Below are 18536 nucleotides of genomic sequence, written 5' to 3'. Positions count from 1 at the left end.
TATCCCCTAGCCATTTGTAAACTTGCTCTTTGATTAAGATGATTCCTGTTTTAAACACTGATTGGCTATAAATAGAAAATGTGCAAGTTTGAGTCTGATAGGTGGTTCTTTTTTGGAAAAGAATGTGCTTTTTTCTTTTTTTTTTGTAAAGAAATTTTTACAAGCATAAGTTTAAACCTGTGGTTAATAAAGCTGTGATATCAGACAGGTCGACCATGGCTGTTAGGGAATATAGATTGTAATTGATTCTGTTGTTCAGGGTTTGTAACAACTGCAGGCTGCCAGAGTCAGTCACACCAGTCTCTCCTCCTTGTCACTTAAAATTGGGAGGCAGCAAAATGCTGTGAAAAAGGTATGTCAAGAGAGCTGAGTTCTGATTATTCTTGCTCTTCTGGTTTGACCTAAGGCAAACGCTTCTAGCCTTTTTTTTTTTTTTTCTGATTTTCAAAATGAGAATAACAGCTTACCTATGTCAAAGCAGATAATATATGTGAGTACATTTTAAACTATTAAGGCAAAGTGTAAGAATAAAGTCTTATCCTCATTTATGTCACCCAAGGAAAATTGTCTAGTTGAAGAAAAACATAAGTGGGCATATTGCTGCCATATAAGCACTTTCAATAAATTGCTCAAGGAATGGAATGGCCAGGAAAGGAACTATAAAAGTATTGGAGAAATAATCATGTGGGTACTTTCATGAAAGGCAGACTTACTTGAAATTCCACGCACAGGAATGGTTTCTTAGGATTTTAATTATGCAGTTCTCCAAAAGATCTAGGTGAAAGGGGAAAGGCCTCATTTAATATTTGAATATGTTTTATATCAAAATACAGCAAAAATGAATATAGGAGAATAGTTTTTATGCATCTATTGTTAATCTTTGAAATTTGGAATAACATTGCTACTGCTATTTGAATTGCCCATTGTTTGGTTCTTAATTTTATTTACTTAGGAAACTGTCTTTTGTACATTCTTTAATTTTTGTAAAATTAAGTATAGATTATGTTAAATATAGACACTGTAGATATTTAATTTTCATATAAATTAAATATAAGATATATAAGATACTATATTTGTTTCAAAAACATACAAATCATACTTGGAGAAAGGGTTAAAAAGGAGATGAGCACACAGAAAAAATTCCCAATCCAGGGTAGAAAAATATATGTAATAATATCAGTCAATGAATTTATTTATATGTAATTTAAAACAGTTTTTTCCCTGTGGGTAAAAATTGTAAGTTGTCCTAAATATTGCAGTCTTAATCTGAGTGATCTACTGGGCCAACACTTTGGAGACTATATAGCATGGGCCCTGTGTAAGAACTTCTTACCCTGTTTAAGAACTCCTAATCAGCTGCTGCATGCTGCAGAATAAACCTTTTATTTATTTTTTTGGCATTGTTTTATTTTTATTATTTTTTAATTGGAGGATAATTGCTTTACAACGTTGTGTTTAAACTTTTTATTTTTAAATCTTGTGTGCTCAAATAATCCTATCAGAGAAGATAGGCATTTCTCCATTCTAAATATTATTAGTATTTTAATAAAATCAATATAATCATTTTGAAAAGGGAAAGGATTCACCTTTAAAATACTTATTCTGTTTTTCTTAATGAATTTAGTTTGCCCTACCTGCTGATAAATATTGTTTTATATAAATGCTAATGTTTACTTCTTTGAGTATTGTCTTGAATTTTTTTAAACTATGAAAAGAAGAAATACACTTAAAATAAGCTTTTTTCTGTTCAGAAAATGGTTGACAATTTAGAAAGCTTAGGTGTTTATATTGATATTTCTTTAGGAAACAGTGCTGACAGGCATTTTCTGACTTATTCTGTATATTTTGTAGTACACTTCTATATTTAAAAATATGAAAATTTACTTTTAATGGTCCCTGACATTTTCCTCAAGTTTCTTCAGAACAAATGAACACTTCTTTTGTATCTTATAAAAGAAATTAGCTGGACAGATCCAGCTGTTGCATTTATAAATAGCTACAGATATCTACAGCAATAAAGGGTTTACTCAGGTTGTTATGGCAACTAAAATTCACCAGAACCTCAAAGATAAGCTATATTGAAGGAGGAGAGTACACTAAAGGTACATTTAATCCAAATATATGATAAAAATTATTGACTACTATCATTTTAGATTGCAAGAGAGAAATTAGTTTTAACTTGTCAGTATAAATTATTTTCCTTCATGTACAAAGAGTCTTTTACTTACTGTCTATATGACTTTTTTAAGGAGGCTTTGCATTGTGGTGATGGATTATACTGACCCATTTAAGCTCTTTTTTCTTGGTTCAGTTTTTAATGACTTGCATGTTTATTTAAATCTGCTGTCAGGGTTGAGGGTGCATTTTTGAGTCCATGACATATGCTAAAGACTGCATTGGGCTTTAAGTCCATGATCTGACACTAATGCTTTATCCAACGAAACCAAAGTTTGAACCTTTTAAAAATCTTAAGGTAATTGAAATATGTGGATCTATTAACATATGGTTACATAGTAGGTCTGGGAGTAGAACATTGGAAACTGTAGATTTTTTAAATAATTTCATTTTTGTTCAGTATAACATGTGCAGTTTTTTAGGATAAAGTATAATAGTATGCTATAAATTTTATAATAAGAAAGAACAGTCTCTTACCCCTTCTCTACCCAATTCCTCATCAGAGGCAACTTTTTTTTTTTCTGGTTGTACATGTGGGATCTTGGTTCTCTGAACAGAGATGGAACCTGTGCTCCCTGCGGTGGAAGCTCAGAGTCTTAACTACTGGACTGCCAGGGAATTTCCTGAGGCAACAATTTTTAATTCTTTAGTTTGTTTCTCGAATTTACCTCTATGTCTCTAGAGAATGTTTCTATTTCTGTCTCATGCTTTTTCAATTCTAAAATCTGTTTCTTATTTTAGGAGGTAAAGACTTAGGATCTTATCCAATTCTTACATATCAACTCTTGGGTATGGCATAAGCCCTCTTGGAGGAGGTTGCCATTAACCCCACCGAGAGCTGCCAGAACTTACACAGGACTGGGAAATAAGACTCTTGGAGGGCACAAACAGAACTTTGTACGCACCAGGATGCAGGAGAAAGGAGCAGTGACCCCATAAGAGACTGACTCAGACTTAACCGGGAGTGTCCAGGAATCTCCGGCAGAGGCATGGGTCAGTGGTGGCCTGCTGCAGGGGTGGGAGCACTGACTGTAGCAGTACATGCATTGGTCCTTTTGAAGGAGGTCGCCATTATTTTCATTACCTCCACCGTCGTTTGGCCCCAAGTAAACAACAGGGAGGGAACACAGCTCCACCCATCAACAGAGAATTATAGTAAACATTTACTGAGCATGGCCCCGCCCATCAGAACAAGATCCAGTGTCCCCCTCAGTCTCTCCCATCAGGAAGCTTCCATAAGCCTCTTAACCCTTCTCCATCAGAGGGCAGACAAACTGAAAACCACAATCACAGAAAACTAAACCATTTGATCACATGGACCACAGCTTTGTCTAACTCAACGAAACAATGAGCCAGGCCGTGTAGGGCCACCCAAGATGGACAGGTCATGATGGAGAGTTCTGACAAAGTGTGGTCCACTGGAGAAGGGAATGGCAAACCACTTTAGTATTCTTACCTTGAGAACCCCATGAACAGTATGAAAGTACGAAAATATAGGACACTGAAAGATGAACTCCTCAGGTTGGCAGGTGCCCACTATGCTACTGGAGATCTGTGGAGAAATAACTCAAGAAAGAATGAGGAGACGGAGCCAAAGCAAAAACTACACCCAGTTGTGGATGTGACTGGTGATGAAAGTAAAATCCAATGCTGAAAAGAGCAGTATTGCATAGGAACCTGGAATGTTAGGTCCGTGAATCGGCAAATTGGAAGTGGTCAAAGAGGACATGGCAAGAGTGAACGTCAACATTTTAGGAATCAGCAAACTAAAATGGACTGGAATGGGTGAATTTAACTCAGATGACCACTATACCTACTACTGTGGGCAGGAATCCCTTAGAAGAAATGGAGTAGCCCTCATAGTCAACAAAAGAGTCCGAAATGCAGTACTTGGATGCAATCTCAAAAACAACAGAATGATCTCTGTTCGTCTCCAAGGCAAACCATTCAATATCACAGTAATCCAAGTCTATGCCCCAACCAATAATGCTGAAGAAACAGAAGTTGAACGGTTCTGTGAAGACCCGCAAGACCTTTTAAAACTAACACCCAAAAAAGATGTCCTTTTCATTATAAGGGACTGGAATGCAAAAGTAGGAAGTCAGGAAACACCTGGAGTCACAGGCAAATTTGGCCTTGGAATGAGGAATGAAGCAGGGCAAAGACTAATAGAGTTTTGCCAAGAAAATGCACTGGTCATAGCAAACACCCTCTTCCAACAACACAAGAGAAGACTCTACATGCAGACATCACTGAATGGTCAATACTGAAATCAGATTGATTAAATTCTTTGCAGCCAAAAATGGAGAGGCTCTATATAGTCGGCAAAAACAAGACGGAGCTGCCTGTGGCTCAGATCATGAACTCCTTATTGCCAAATTCAGACTTAAATTGAAGAAAGTAGGGAAAACCAGTAGACTATTCAGGTGTGATCTAAATCAAATTCCTTATGATTATACAATGGAGGTGAAAAATAGGTTCAAGGGATTAGATCCGATAGACAGAGTGCCTGAAGAACTATGGACCGAGGTTCGTGACATTGTATAGGAGGCAGTGACCAGAGCATCCCCAAGAAGAAGAAATCCAGAAAGGCAAAAAGGCTGGCTGAGGAGGCCTTACAAATAGCTGACAAAAGAAGAGAAGCTAAAGGCAAAGGAGAAAAGCAAAGATATACCCATTTGAATGCAGGGTTCCCAAGAATAGCAGGGAGAGATAAGAAAGCCTTCCTCAGTGGTCAGTGAGAAGAAATAGAGGAAAACAACAGAAGAGGAAAGACTAGAGATCTCTTCAAGAAAATTAGAGATACTAAGGGAACATTTCATGCAAAGATGGATGCAATAAAGGACAGAAATGGTCTGGACCTAACAGAAGCAGAAGATATTAAGAAGAGGTGGCAAGAATACACTAAAGAGCTATATAAAAATGATCTTCACGACCCAGATAATTGTGATGGTATGATCACCCACCTAGAGCAAGACATCCTGGAATGTGAAGTAGAGTGGGCCCTAGGAAGCATCACTACGAACAAAGCTACTGGAGGTGACAGAGTTCCAGTTGAGCTGTTTCAAACCCTAAAAGATGATGCTATGAAAGTGCTGCACTCAATATGCCAGCAAATTTGGAAAACACAGCAGTGGCACAGGACTGGAAAAGGTCAGTTTTCATTCCAATCCCAAAGAAAGGCAATGCCAAAGAATGCTCAAACTACCGCACAATTGCACTCATCTCACACACTTGCAAAGTAATGCTCAAAATTCTCCAAGCCAGGCTTCAATAGTATGTGAGCTGTGAAATTCCAGATGTTCAAGCTGGATTTAGGAAAAGCAGAGGAACCAGAGATCAATTTGCCAACATCCATTAGATGGATCATCAAAAAATCAAGAGAGTTCCAGAAAAACATCTATTTCTGCTTTATTGATTATTCCAAAGACTTTGTGTGGATCACAACAGACTGTGGAAAATTCTTCAAGAGATGGGAATACCAGACCACCTGACCTGCCTCCTGAGAAATCTGTATGCAGGTCAGAAAGCAGCAGTTAGAACTGGACATGGAATAACAGACTCATTCAAAATCAGGAAAGGAGTACATCAAGGATGTATATTGTCACTCTACTTATTTAACTTATATGCAGAGTACATCATGAGAAACGCCTGGCTGGGTGAAGCACAAGCTGGAATCAAGATTGCCGGGAGAAATATCAATAATCTCCTTCTTCGATATGCTGATGACACCACCTTTATGGCCGAAAGTGAAGAACTAAAGAGCCTCTTGATGAAAGTGAAAGAGGAGAGTGAAAATGTTGGCTGAAAATTCAACATTCAAAAAACTAAGATCATGGCATCTGGTTCCATCACTTCATGGCAAATAGATGGGGAAATAGTGGAAACAGTGGCAGACTTTGTGTTTTGGGGCTCAAAAATCACTTCAGATGGTGACTGCAGCCATGAAATTAAAAGATGCTTGTCCCTTGGAAGAAAAGCTATGACCAACCTAAAGAGCATGTTAAAAAGGAGAGACATTACTTTGCCAACAAAGGTCCATCTAATGAAAGCTGTGGTTTTTCCTGTAATCATGTATGGATGTGAGAGCGGTCTATAAAGAAGCTGCCGAAGAATTTATGCTTTTGAACTGTGGTGTTGGAGAAGACTCCTGAGAGTCCCCTGGACTGCAAGGAGATCCAGCCTGTCCATCTTAAAGGAAATCAGTCCTGAACAGTCATTGGAAGGTATGATATTGAAGCTGAAACTCCAATACTTTGGCCACCGGATGTGAAGAACTGACTCGTTTGACCAGACCCTGATGCTGGGAGGGATTGGGGACAGGAGGAGAAGGGGACGACAGAGAATGAGATAGTTGGATGGCATCACTGACTCAATGGACATGAGTTTGAGTATACTCCAGGAGCTGGTAATGGACAGGGAGGCCTGGTGTGTTGCAGTACATGGGGTCACAAAGAGTCAGACAGGACTGAGAGACTGAACTAAACTGAACTCTTGCTGCTACTTACTCCCATCCCCCAATATATTTATATCACAACTTCGGGTTATAGGTTAAGAGTTATAATAAAGTAAAAATAATTTAAGACTTTAAACAAATAATAATTTTAAATACATATGAAAGTTGCAAAAATAGTAGCGTTCATATGTATTCTTCACCCAGCTTCCCCCAGTAACAACAGCTGTTTCTGTATGACTGATTGGATATCATCAGAAAACTATGGGGAAAAGGTGAGGAAAATCTGCTTTCTTTTCCAAGCCTCTGAAGCATACATTTACCAACAAATAAATGCAAATAACTGAAGCCGAAAGCCAAATTCATATATGAGTACAAATGGATGAAAATTTATTACTACCTGCATCTTTGTGTATGTATTTTGTTAAGATACTGTAAGAGAGTACTGTAGGCTAAATAATATAGTGACTTAAGTGATTTACTGATACATGACTTGCATGGAATTCTTCATGCAAGAATACTGGAGTGGGTAGCCATTCCATTCTCCAGGGATCTTCCTGACCCAGAGGTCAGACCTGCCTTATAGGCAGATTCTCCTGCATTGCAAGCAGATGGATTACCACCAGGGAAGCCGCAAACTGTATAACCATAGTGTCAAAACCAGAAAATTAACATTAATGCAGTACTGTTCATTAACTAAACTAGAGACCATATTTGGATTTCACTACAATTTACATTAACTCTTAATTTTTTTTTCCTGCTGTGTAGAGCTAAGATTTTATTGCATGTATAAATTCATATAGCCATCACCACAACTGGAATATAGAACTCCCAAAGAAACTCTCCCACATGCCCTCCCAGCCCTAACCTCTAGCAGCCACCCATCTATATCACTATAATTTTGTCATTTTGAGAATGTTATGTCAATCATATAATTATGACCTTTTGAGTTTTTTTTCACTCAGCGTAATGCCCTTGAGATCTAACTGTTACATTATTAATAGTTCATTCATTTTTATTACTGAGTGGTAGTCCATTGTATGGATATTCCACAGCTTAATTTTCCATTCATCCATTGAAGGATATATCTGTTGTTTCTAACTTTTGACTACTACAGATAAAGCTTATTATGAACATTCATGTGGAGATTTGTGTGTGAAAATAGTTTAATTCTCTTGGATAATACTCAGGAGTGTGATTATGAGTTGTGTTGTGTTTAACTGTATGAGAAATTGCCAGTTTTCCAGGTGACAGTACCATTTTACATTCCCACCAGCCGTGTGTGAAAGATCCTATTGCTCCATATCCTTACTCTCACTTGGTATTTGTTTCCTAGGGCTGTGATAACAAATAAGTAAACGAGGTGGTAATTTATTCTTCCATAGTTATGTAGGCTAGAAGTTAGAAGTCAAGCTGATAGCAGGGCCATGCTCTGAGGAAAAAAAACACTCCACTTGTCTGTCCTGTCTTCTGGTAGCTGCCAGCAGTCTTGGTGTTCCTTGTGTTGTGGCTGCAAAACTCCAGTCTCTGCCTCTGTCTTCATATGGCTGTCTTCCTCTCTGTATATATCCACTCTGTATATGTTCACATGGTCTTATAAGGATATCAGTCATTGAATTTCAGACCTATTCTGATCCTGATAACCTCATTTTCATTAACTGCATCTGCAGAGACCCTTTTTTCTAAGTAAGATCACATTCTGAGGTACCAAGTAGATATGAATTTCAGAATTTCAGTGGACAGTTAAACACAGTACATTATTGTCAGTACTTTTAATTTTAGCCATTCTAATAAATGTGTAGTGGTATCTCGTGGTAGCTTTAATTTGCATTCTGTAATGGGTAATAATGTTGAACATCTTTTCATGTGCATATTTACCTTGCATTTATCTTTTTGTTTGTTTTTGTCCATTTTCTAATTGGATTATTTACTGCTGGTTTTCAGTTCAGTCACTCAGTCGTGTCCAACTCTGCGACCCCATGAACTGCAGCACGTCAGGCCTCCCTGTCCATCACCAACTCCCAGAGTTCACCCAAACTCATGTCCATTGAGTTGGTGATGACATCCAATCATCTCATCCTCTATTGTCCCCTTCTCCTCCTACCCTCAATCTTTCCCAGCATCAGGGTCTTTTCCAGTGAGTCAGCTCTTCACATCAGGTGGCCAAAGTATTAGAGTTTCAGCTTCAACATCAGTCCTTCCAGTGAACACCCAGGACTGATCTCCTTTAGGATAGACTGGTTGGATCTCCTTGCAGTCCAAGGGACTTGCAAAAGTCTTTTCCAGCACCACAGCTCAAAAGCATGTATTCTTCAGCACTCAGCTTTCTTTACAGTCCAACTCTCACATCCATACATGACTACTGGAAAAACCGTTGCCTTGACTAGATGGACCTTAGTTGACAAAGTAATATCTCTATGTTTTAATATGCTGTCTAGATTGGTCATAACTTTCCTTCCAAGGAGCAAGTATCTTTTTCATGGCTGCAATCACCATCTGCAGTGATTTTGGAGCCCAGAAAAATAAAGTCAACCACTGTTTCCACTGTTTCCCCATCTATTTGCCATGAAGCAGTGGGTCTGGACACCATGATCTTCGTTGTCTGAATGTTGAGCTTTAAGCCAACTTTTTCACTCTCCTCTTTCACTTTCGTCAAGAGGCTCTTTAGTTCTTCTTCACTTTCTGCCATAAGGGTGGTATCATCTGCATATCTGAGGTTATTGATATTTCTCCCGGCAGTCTTGATTCCAGCTTGTGCTTCATCTACCCCAGCGTTTCTCATGATGTACCCTGCATATAAGTTAAATAAGCAGGGTGACAATATACAGCCTTGACGCACTCCTTTTCTTATCTGGAACCAGTCTGTTGTTCCATACCTAGTTCTGACTGTTGCTTCCTGACCTGCATACAGGTTTCCCAAGAGGCAGGTCAGGTGGTCTGGAATTGCCGTCTCTTTCAGAATTTTCCACAGTTTCTTGTGATCCACACAGTCAAAGGCTTTGGCACAGTCAATAAAGCAGAAATAGATGTTTTTCTGGAACTCTCTTGCTTTTTCAGTGATCCAGCAGATTTTGGCAAATTGATCTCTGGTCCCTCTGCCTTTTCTAAAACCAGCTTGAACATCAGAAAGTTCATGGTTCACGTATTGCTGAAGCCTGGCTTGGAGAATTCTGCACATTACTTTACTAGCGTGTGAGATGAGTGCAATTGTGCAGTAGTTTGAGCATTCTTTGGCATTGCCTTTCTTTAGGATTGGAATGAAAACTAACCTTTTCTGGTCCTTTGGCCACTGCTGAGTTTTCCGAAGTTGCTGGCATATTGAATGCAGTACTTTCACAGCATCATCTTTCAGGATTTGAAATAGCTCAACTGGAATTCCATTACTTCCACTAGCTTTGTTCGTAGTGATACTTCCTAAGGCCCACTTGACTTCACATTCCAGGATGTCTGGCTCTAGGTGAGTGATCACACCATTGCGATCATCTGGGTCGTGAAGATCTTTTTTGTACAGTTCTTCTGTGTATTCTTGGCACCTCTTCTTAATATCTTCTGCTTCTGTTAGGTCCATAGTATTTCTGTTGGTTTTAGAGAGTTCTTTATATATTCTGGATATAATTACTATATCAAACATGTGATCCACTAATACTATTTTCTCCGAATTTGTCTTTTATTCTTTCAACAATATCTTTCACAGGGGAAAAGTTTTTAAGTTTGATAAAGTCTGACTTTTTTCTCTCATAGATTATACTTTTGGGGTCGTAACTGTTAACTTTTTATGTAAATTTAAGTCACAAAGTTTCTCCTAAAATTTTTAAAGTATTGCATTTATATCTATGATCCATTTGGAGTTAATTTTTGTATACATTATGAGGTTTAGGTCAGAGTTAATAGTTTTGAATATAGGTGACCATTTGTGAAGAAGACTGTCTTTTCTTTATTGAATTGCTTTTATGCTTTGCCAAAAATTACTTGTCTGTATGTGTGTGAATCTGTTTCTGGAGTCTTTATTCTGTTTTATTGATCTCTGTGTCTCTCTATCTACTAATACCACTATCTTTATTACTTTTATCTACATGTGCTATGCTTGCTTATTAGTCTCTCAGTCATGTCCAGCTCTTTGTGACCCCAGGCTTCTCTGTCCATGGGGATTCTCCAGGCAAAAATACTGAAGTGGATGCCATGCTCTCTTCCAGGGGATCTTTCAACCCAGTAATTGAACCCAGGTCTCCCGCATTACAGGCAGATTCATTACTGCCTTCTGGCTTCCTGAGTAGCTCAAAGAGTAAAGAATCTACCTGCATTGCAGGAGACCAGATTCGATCCCTGGGTTGGGAAGATCCTTTGGAGAAGGGAATGGCTACCCACTCCAGTATTCTTGCCTGGAAAGTTCCATGGACAGAGAGGCCTGGCAGGTTCAATCTATGGGACTGCAAAGAGTCAGACACACTGAGCAACTAACACTCTTTACTGTCTGAGCCACCACGGAAGCCCAAGAATACTGGAGTGGGTAGCCTATCCCTTCTCCAAAGGAACTTCCTAGTTGAGGAATTGAACCTGGGCGTTCTGCTTTGCAGGTGGATTCTTTAGCAGCTGAGCTACCCGGGAAGCCCGTTATCTACATAGTAAGTCTTAAAAAGAATAGTGCAATTTTCCCATATTCTTTTCTTTTCAAAATTAGCTATTCTACTTTCTTTGCCTTTCCATATAAATTTTAGAAACATATATCTATATATGTTTATATAGATATATGTATATATATATATAGAATTCTCTATATCTTCTCTATATCTACAGAAATATCCTATTAAGATTTTATAGGAATCGATTAAACCAATTTCAGATAAATTTTGTGAGAACTGGTATCTTTACTATGTTAAATCTTCCAATTCATGAACTTGCTACGTCTCTCTGGTTACTTAGGCCATCTTTTTTTCTTTGATTAGCATTTTGTAGTTCTCAGTAAACATATCTATCCATATATTTTGTTAGATGTATGTGTAAGCATTTTTCTGGCTGAGAGAGCCAACCGCTATCTGGACCCCAGTGATCCCCACCTCCTGTGTTTATGCCTTTGTGTAGTCATCTTTCACATTTTATTATAGTTGGTCTGTATAAACAATAGAATACGGTAGAAGCATATGACTTCTGAGGCTACCCTATAAAAGACATGTGACTTTTCCTTGCTTTCTGCCTTAGATTACTTAGATCATTATCACTGTCAAGCAGCCCTGTGCAGTAGCCATCATAGAGAGGAATTGAGGCCTTCTGTCAACAGAGGCTTCCTGTTAACACCTGTGAGAGTGAACCTTCTTGGAGGCAGATCCTCTTGAAAAAAATAATAAAATAATGAAAAGCAAGCAAGCTGCAAATACTTTAACAGCTGCACATCATGGGGAAGACAGTTTCTACAGATTTAATTCAGGCAACCACAACAACTTTCAGGAAAAAAAAATCAGAATTCAGAATTGCTATAATATATTATTTAAAATTTCCAGTTCTCAACAAAAGGTATGAGTCCTACTCAAAGGAAAGAGCAGCAAATATAAATTAACTCTGAATAGGCCTGGATGTTGGCTTAGCAGATAAAATATTTTAAAACAGCTATTATAAACATGTTTCAGTAATTAACGTGTTAGTCACTCAATCATATCCAACTCTTTGTGACCTCATGAACTGTAGCCTGACAGTGTCCTCTGTCCATGGAATTCTCCAGGCAAGAATACTGGAATGGGTAGCCATTCCCTTCTCCAGGGGATCTTCCTGACCCAGGGATCGAACCAGGGTCTCCTGCATTGCAGGTGGATTCTTTACCATCTGAGCCACTAAAGAAGCCCAAGTAATTGGATTTGATTTAAATAATTAATAAATAGAAACTAACTAAAAGAACCAAATGGAAATTTTAGATTTGAAAAGTAGAATAACTGAAATGAAAATTCAGTAGTTGGGCTAGGAGAAGGTTTGTGATGGCAGCTAAGGAACTGGTGAATTGAAATATAGATCAAGAGAAAGTATACAGTCTATAGAATGCAGAACAAAGGACTAAAGGAAAATTAAAAGAACCTTAGACACTTGTGAGACCTCAAATTTATACCCATGAAGGAGAGAAGATAAAGAGGCAAAACAAGTATTTGAATATATAATGGCTGAAATTTTGCTAAATTTGATGAAAAACATTAACCTGCAGATCCTAAGTAGATCAGTAAACCCTCCAGATCCAAAAAGATAAATACAAAGATATCTATGCCTAGATACATCATAGTCAAACTACTGAGAACCAAAGACAAATAGAAAATCTTAAAAAGAGAAAAATGACTCATTGTATAAAAAGGAACAACAAAACGTATAACTGTTTTCAGTAGAGGTCAGAAGGCAGTGGAATGCTGGGGGAGAAAAACATCGTCAAGCAAGATTTCCATATCCAGCAGTACTACGAGGGTGAAATAGAGACACTCCCAGAGAAAATTATAAGATAAACCAAAAGAAGTACATTAGGCCAAAGAGAAATGATACCAGGCCATAAGTCAGTACACAGGAATAAGAACACCAGAAGTGGTAAATATGAAAGATAGTATAAATATTCTTTCTCTTTACTTTTCTTAGTATCTTTTCAAAAAGTAAAGTTGTAAAAAGCAGTAGTTATGATATTGTTTGTTTCGCATATAATACATAGAAATATTGGATGTATAACAATAGTGGGACAAAAGAAGGGAAAGAAAATGGAACTAGGTTGTGGCCAAGTTCCTGTATTTTATCAGAATTAAATTAGTATTAGCATTAAGTAGATTGTGATAAATTAAGATACATATTTTAATCTCTAGAGTAACCAATTAGAAATATACTAGAAAATAACCTCAAATTATAGTTTAAAAATCAGAGAAATTAAAATGGTATACCAAAAAATTATTTAACATTAAAGCAGTGAAAGAAGAATAGGTAAACTAAAAAGCTATAAGACATACAGAAAACAGAAAAGTAATAAACATAAGTTCAACCATGTTGCTAATTCATTAAATGTGAATATACCAAACTCTAAAATTTAGAGAGTAGGAATTTTGCTTTTGTTATTTATGTATGTGCATGTATGTAGATGTGGTGTGTAATTCACATACTCTGAATGGCATTTTGGAATTATGATGCTCCAGGTATTAACTAAGTACCTTTAAATTAAGAATCTGATCTCTCATAATGGCAGAGGTGGGCTGGTTAGGAGAATGTGCTATTGGTATTTTGAGAAGGACACTTTTTGATTATGTAGACTGTTTTATGTGTTATAGGATATTTAACATCCCTGAATTCTTCTTACAAATGTCACTGACAGTACAACCCTCACCCCAGACTTGTATTGTATTGTAGTAACAAAACTTGTATTATAGTAACAAAAACTAAACTACCTCTCCACATAGACCTTTCTGAATGTTCCTTGTGAGGGCATACTACTACCTCCCCCGTTTACCATGCCATCTCACCCCCAGTCTTATTGATAAACCAGGCTGGACGAATTACAAGCTGAAATCAAGATTTCTGGGAGAAATAGCAACAACCTCAGATATGCAGATAATGCCATTCTAATACCAAAATCAGATTGATTATATTCTTTGCAGCCAAAGATAGAGAAGCTCTGTACGTTCAGCAAAAACAAGACCGGGGGCTGACTGTGGCTCAGATCATGAACTCCTTATTGCCAAATTCAGACTTAAATTGAAGAAAGTAGGGAAAACCAGTAGACCATTCAGGTATGACCTAAATCAAATCCCTTATGATTATACAGTGGAAGTGAAAAATAGATTCAAGGGATTAGATCTGATGGAGTGCCTGAAGAACTATGGACAGAGGCTCGTGACATTGTACAGGAGGCAGGGATCAAGACCATCCCCAAGAAAAAGAAATGCAAAAAGGCAAAATGGTTGTTTGAGGAGGCCTTGCAAATAGCTGAGAAATACATGATACATTGATAATTTGTTCTATTCTAGAGCAAAGACTATAGGCATTGGATAAATTCTACAGAGGCATGAGTCAAGAATGTTTCTCTTGTCAGTGAGAAAAATTTTCTGAGTCAAATATCTTTCTATATTTGCTCAGTCACTCAGTTGTGTCTGACTCTTTGTGGCCCCGTGGAATGTAGCCTGCCAGGCTACTCTGTCCATGGAATTTTCCAGGCAAGAATACTGGAGTGGGTTGCCATTTCTTCCTCTGAGGGATCTTTGCAACTCACAGATTGAACCTGTGTCTTGATGTCTCCTGCACTGCATGTGGATTCTTTACCACTATCACCAGCTGGGCTGCCCAAATAAGGGAATTTTCTCTGAAAACAATCAGTTCAGTTGTCTCTGAATTTAAGAGTTGACCCACTATTTTCCAAGTCTGTAAGTGCAATATTCATTTAGATTCTATATTAGTATCCTTCCCTCTGGACCTAATAGAAATCTTGAATATAATAAAAAGATCAATAAATTACCTGTAGTATATTAGCAGTTTTATTTAACACTTTCTTAATTTGAATACTAGTAGGAAATAATATTTTTTCTTTCCTGAGTGACAGTTTCTATAGCTATAATTACTGATGGAACTCATTCTCTTCTTATATTCATCTCACAAATATATATATATATATATATTTAAATTTTCATTTATTTATTGTTAATTATTTTGGCTGCACTTGATCATTATTGTTGCTGGGGGACTTAGTTGCTCCAGGACATGTGGGATCTTCCCCGATCATGGATCAGCCTGTGTCCTCTGCGTTGCAAGGCAGATTCTTAACCACTGGACCCAGGAAGGAAGCCCTTACCTCGCAAATATATACCTAAGATATTAACTACTAGGCCTGAAGGATAGGAGAAGGCTCTAACCACATGAAGAGTGTAGAGGACAGGGGCCCAGACTGAAGGGTAGAAGCCGTGCAGCAGGAGCGAGCGGCTGTCATGGCTGGAGCTCTGTAGAGGAGGAAGAGGGCAACCAAAGACAAAGTTAGAGAAGTTGGGTGGGAATCAAGTCCGGACCCTGTTAGCGCCTTTGTGACTCATATAGGGAATTTGAATTTTTTTCTTAAGGAAAGAAGTAACATGATCAGATTTACATTTTAAGAAGATAACTCATGCTACTGTGTGGAGAAAGGACTGGAAAAGGGTAAGAATTAAGTAGGTAGAGTGATTCAGAGGCTGTTACAGTAATCTATAGCTCAGCTGGTAAGAAATCTGCCTACAATGCAGGAGACCTGGGTTCCATCTCTGGGTTGGGAAGATCCCCTGGAGAAGGGAAAGGCTACCCACTCCAGTATTCTGGCCTGGAGAATCTATACAGTCCATGGGGTTGCAAAGAGTCGGAGACGACTGAGCGACTTTCACTTTTTTCACACTATATAGGCTTGGGATAATAGTCACTGGACTATGGTGATAGCTGAGGAGATGAAAGTGGATGGATTCAAGGTATATTTGGGAGATAGAATCAATAAAAGTTGCTGATAAATTAGGTGGGGGAATGAGAGGGTAAAATCAAGAACTCCCAGGTTTGTGTCTTGAGCAACTTGGGTGAATGATACTATCATGTACTGGTTGGGAAAAATCATATCAGGCAGGTTTCAGGTGGATATATTAGTTTCTCAGGACTTTAATGATAAAGTACCATGAACTATTTGGCTTAAAACAACAGAAATTTATTCTTTGAAAGTTCTGGAGAGTAGATGTCATAATTAAGGGGCTACTGTAGACCTGTAGAAGGAAATGGCAACCCACTCCAGTGTTCTTGCCTGGAGAATCCCAGGGACGGCGGAGCCTGGTGGGCTGCCGTCTATGGCGTCGCACAGAGTCAGACACGACTGAAGCGACTTAGCAGTATCAGTAGACCTGTTGAGGCTAATCCTTTCTTCCTGAGCCTAACCTTTGGTAGTTCCTCTGCCTGTCCTTGGTGTTTCTTGGCTTGCACTTGTTGCACTTCAGTCTTCTTTTATCATTGCATGTCATTCTTCTCATGTGTCTATGTTTTACATACTAGAGCAAAAAATATAACAAATCATACTGGAGCATCTTGTAGGGGCAGAGGAACACACTGAAAGAGCTATTAATGGGCAAATCTGAAAACATTTGAACAACAAAAAATAAATAATATATTGCCATGTTAAGTAAATATCTTAGTCCATACTGCTTTAAATGAATAATTGGATAAGTTAATAAATGGAGATAAAGAGATAAACTCTTCATACAGAATAATACCAAATTATGGAAAGGAGCATAACTCCTTACTCTTTTAAGTGTGGGCTGCACATAGGGATTTCATTTCAAAGAATACAGTATGGGACGTGGGAGAGAGAGAGAAACTTTATAGGAGAAATCTGATCAACCCTACTTGAGCCTGATGATCAAGGTCAATCATAAATCTTTACAAATAGTGTGTACCCTTGATGTGATGGGGCTTCCTAGGTGGCATTAGTGGTAAAGAACTGCCTGCTAATGCAAGAGATACAAGAGATGTGAGTTCGATCCCTGGGCTGGGAAGATCCCCTGGAGTAGGAAATGGCAAACCCATCCTGCTATTCTTGCTGGAGAATCCTATGGACAGAGAAGTCTGTCGGTTAGATACAATGTCATGAAACTGGCACTTAACCTCTGTGATCTTCATAGAAGCCCTTAACCTCAGTTTAACCATGAGAAGAACATCACAAAAATTCTAATAGGGAAGCAATCTGCAATTTACCTGACTAGAATTACTGATAACTATTGAGACACAAAGAAAGGCAATGCCAAAGAATGCTCAAACTACTGCACAATTGCACTCATCTCACATGCTAGTAAAGTAATGCTCAAAATTCTCCAAGCCAGGCTTCAGCAATACGTGAACCGTGAACTTCCTGATGTTCAAGCTGGTCTTAGAAAAGGCTGAGGAACCAGAGATCAAATTGCCAACATCTGCTGGATCATGGAAAAAGCAAGAGAGTTCCAGAAAAGCATCCATTTCTGCTTTATTGACTATGCCAAAGCCTTTGACTGTGTGGATCACAAGAAACTGTGGAAAATTCTGAAAGAGATGGGAATACCAGACCCCCTGACCTGCCTCTTGAGAAACCTGTATGCAGGTCAGGAAGCAACAGTCAGAACTAGATATGGAACAACAGACTGGTTCCAGATAGGAAAAGGAGTGCATCAAGGCTGTATACTGTCACCCTGCTTATTTAACTTCTATGCAGAGTACATCATGAGAAACGCTGGACTGGAAGAAACACAAGCTGGAATCAAGATTGCCGGGAGAAATATGAATAACCTCAGATATGCAGATGACACCACCCTTATGGCAGAAAGTGAAGAGGAGCTAAAAAGCGTCTTGATGAAAGTGAAAGAGGAGAGTGAAAAAGTTGGCTTAAAGCTCAACATTCAGAAAACGAAGATCATGGCATCTGGTCCCATCACTTTGTGGGAAATAGATGGGGAAACAGTGTCAGACTTTATTTTTGGGGGCTGCAAAATCACTGCAGATGGTGACTGCAGCCATGAAATTAAAAGACGCTTACTCCTTGGAAGAAAAGTTATGATCAACCTAGATAGCATATTCAAAAGCAGAGACATTACTTTGCCGACTAAGGTACGTCTAGTCAAGGCTTTGGTTTTTCCTGTGGTCATGTTTGGATGTGAGAGTTGGACTGTGAAGAAGGCAGAGCACCAAAGAATTGATGCTTTTGAACTGTGGTGTTGGAGAAGACTCTTGAGAGTCCCTTGGACTGCAAGGAGATCCAACCAGTCCATTCTGAAGGAGATCAGCCCTGGGATTTCTTTGGAAGGAATGATGCTGAAGCTGAAACTCCAGTACTTTGGCCACCTCATGGGAAGAGTTGACTCATTGGAAAAGACTCTGATGCTGGGGGGGATTAGGGACAGGAGGAGAAGGGGACGACAGAGGATGACATGGCTGGATGGCATCA

At 38.5% G+C, this 18536-nt stretch overlaps 1 protein-coding gene across 1 annotated transcript in view; it reads left to right on the top strand.

The window, feature by feature from the left end:
• Positions 1-18536, top strand: part of PPM1E (protein phosphatase, Mg2+/Mn2+ dependent 1E) — a 226510-nt gene that overhangs the window by 69256 nt on the left and 138718 nt on the right. The gene's annotated exons all lie outside the window — the stretch shown is intronic.

Source organism: Oryx dammah, unplaced genomic scaffold (assembly GCF_014754425.2).
Source record: "Oryx dammah isolate SB20612 unplaced genomic scaffold, SCBI_Odam_1.1 HiC_scaffold_8, whole genome shotgun sequence".
NCBI lineage: Eukaryota > Metazoa > Chordata > Mammalia > Artiodactyla > Bovidae > Oryx > Oryx dammah.
Note: the sequence above shows the minus strand (reverse complement) of the source record. Positions and strands in the feature narration are given on the sequence as shown.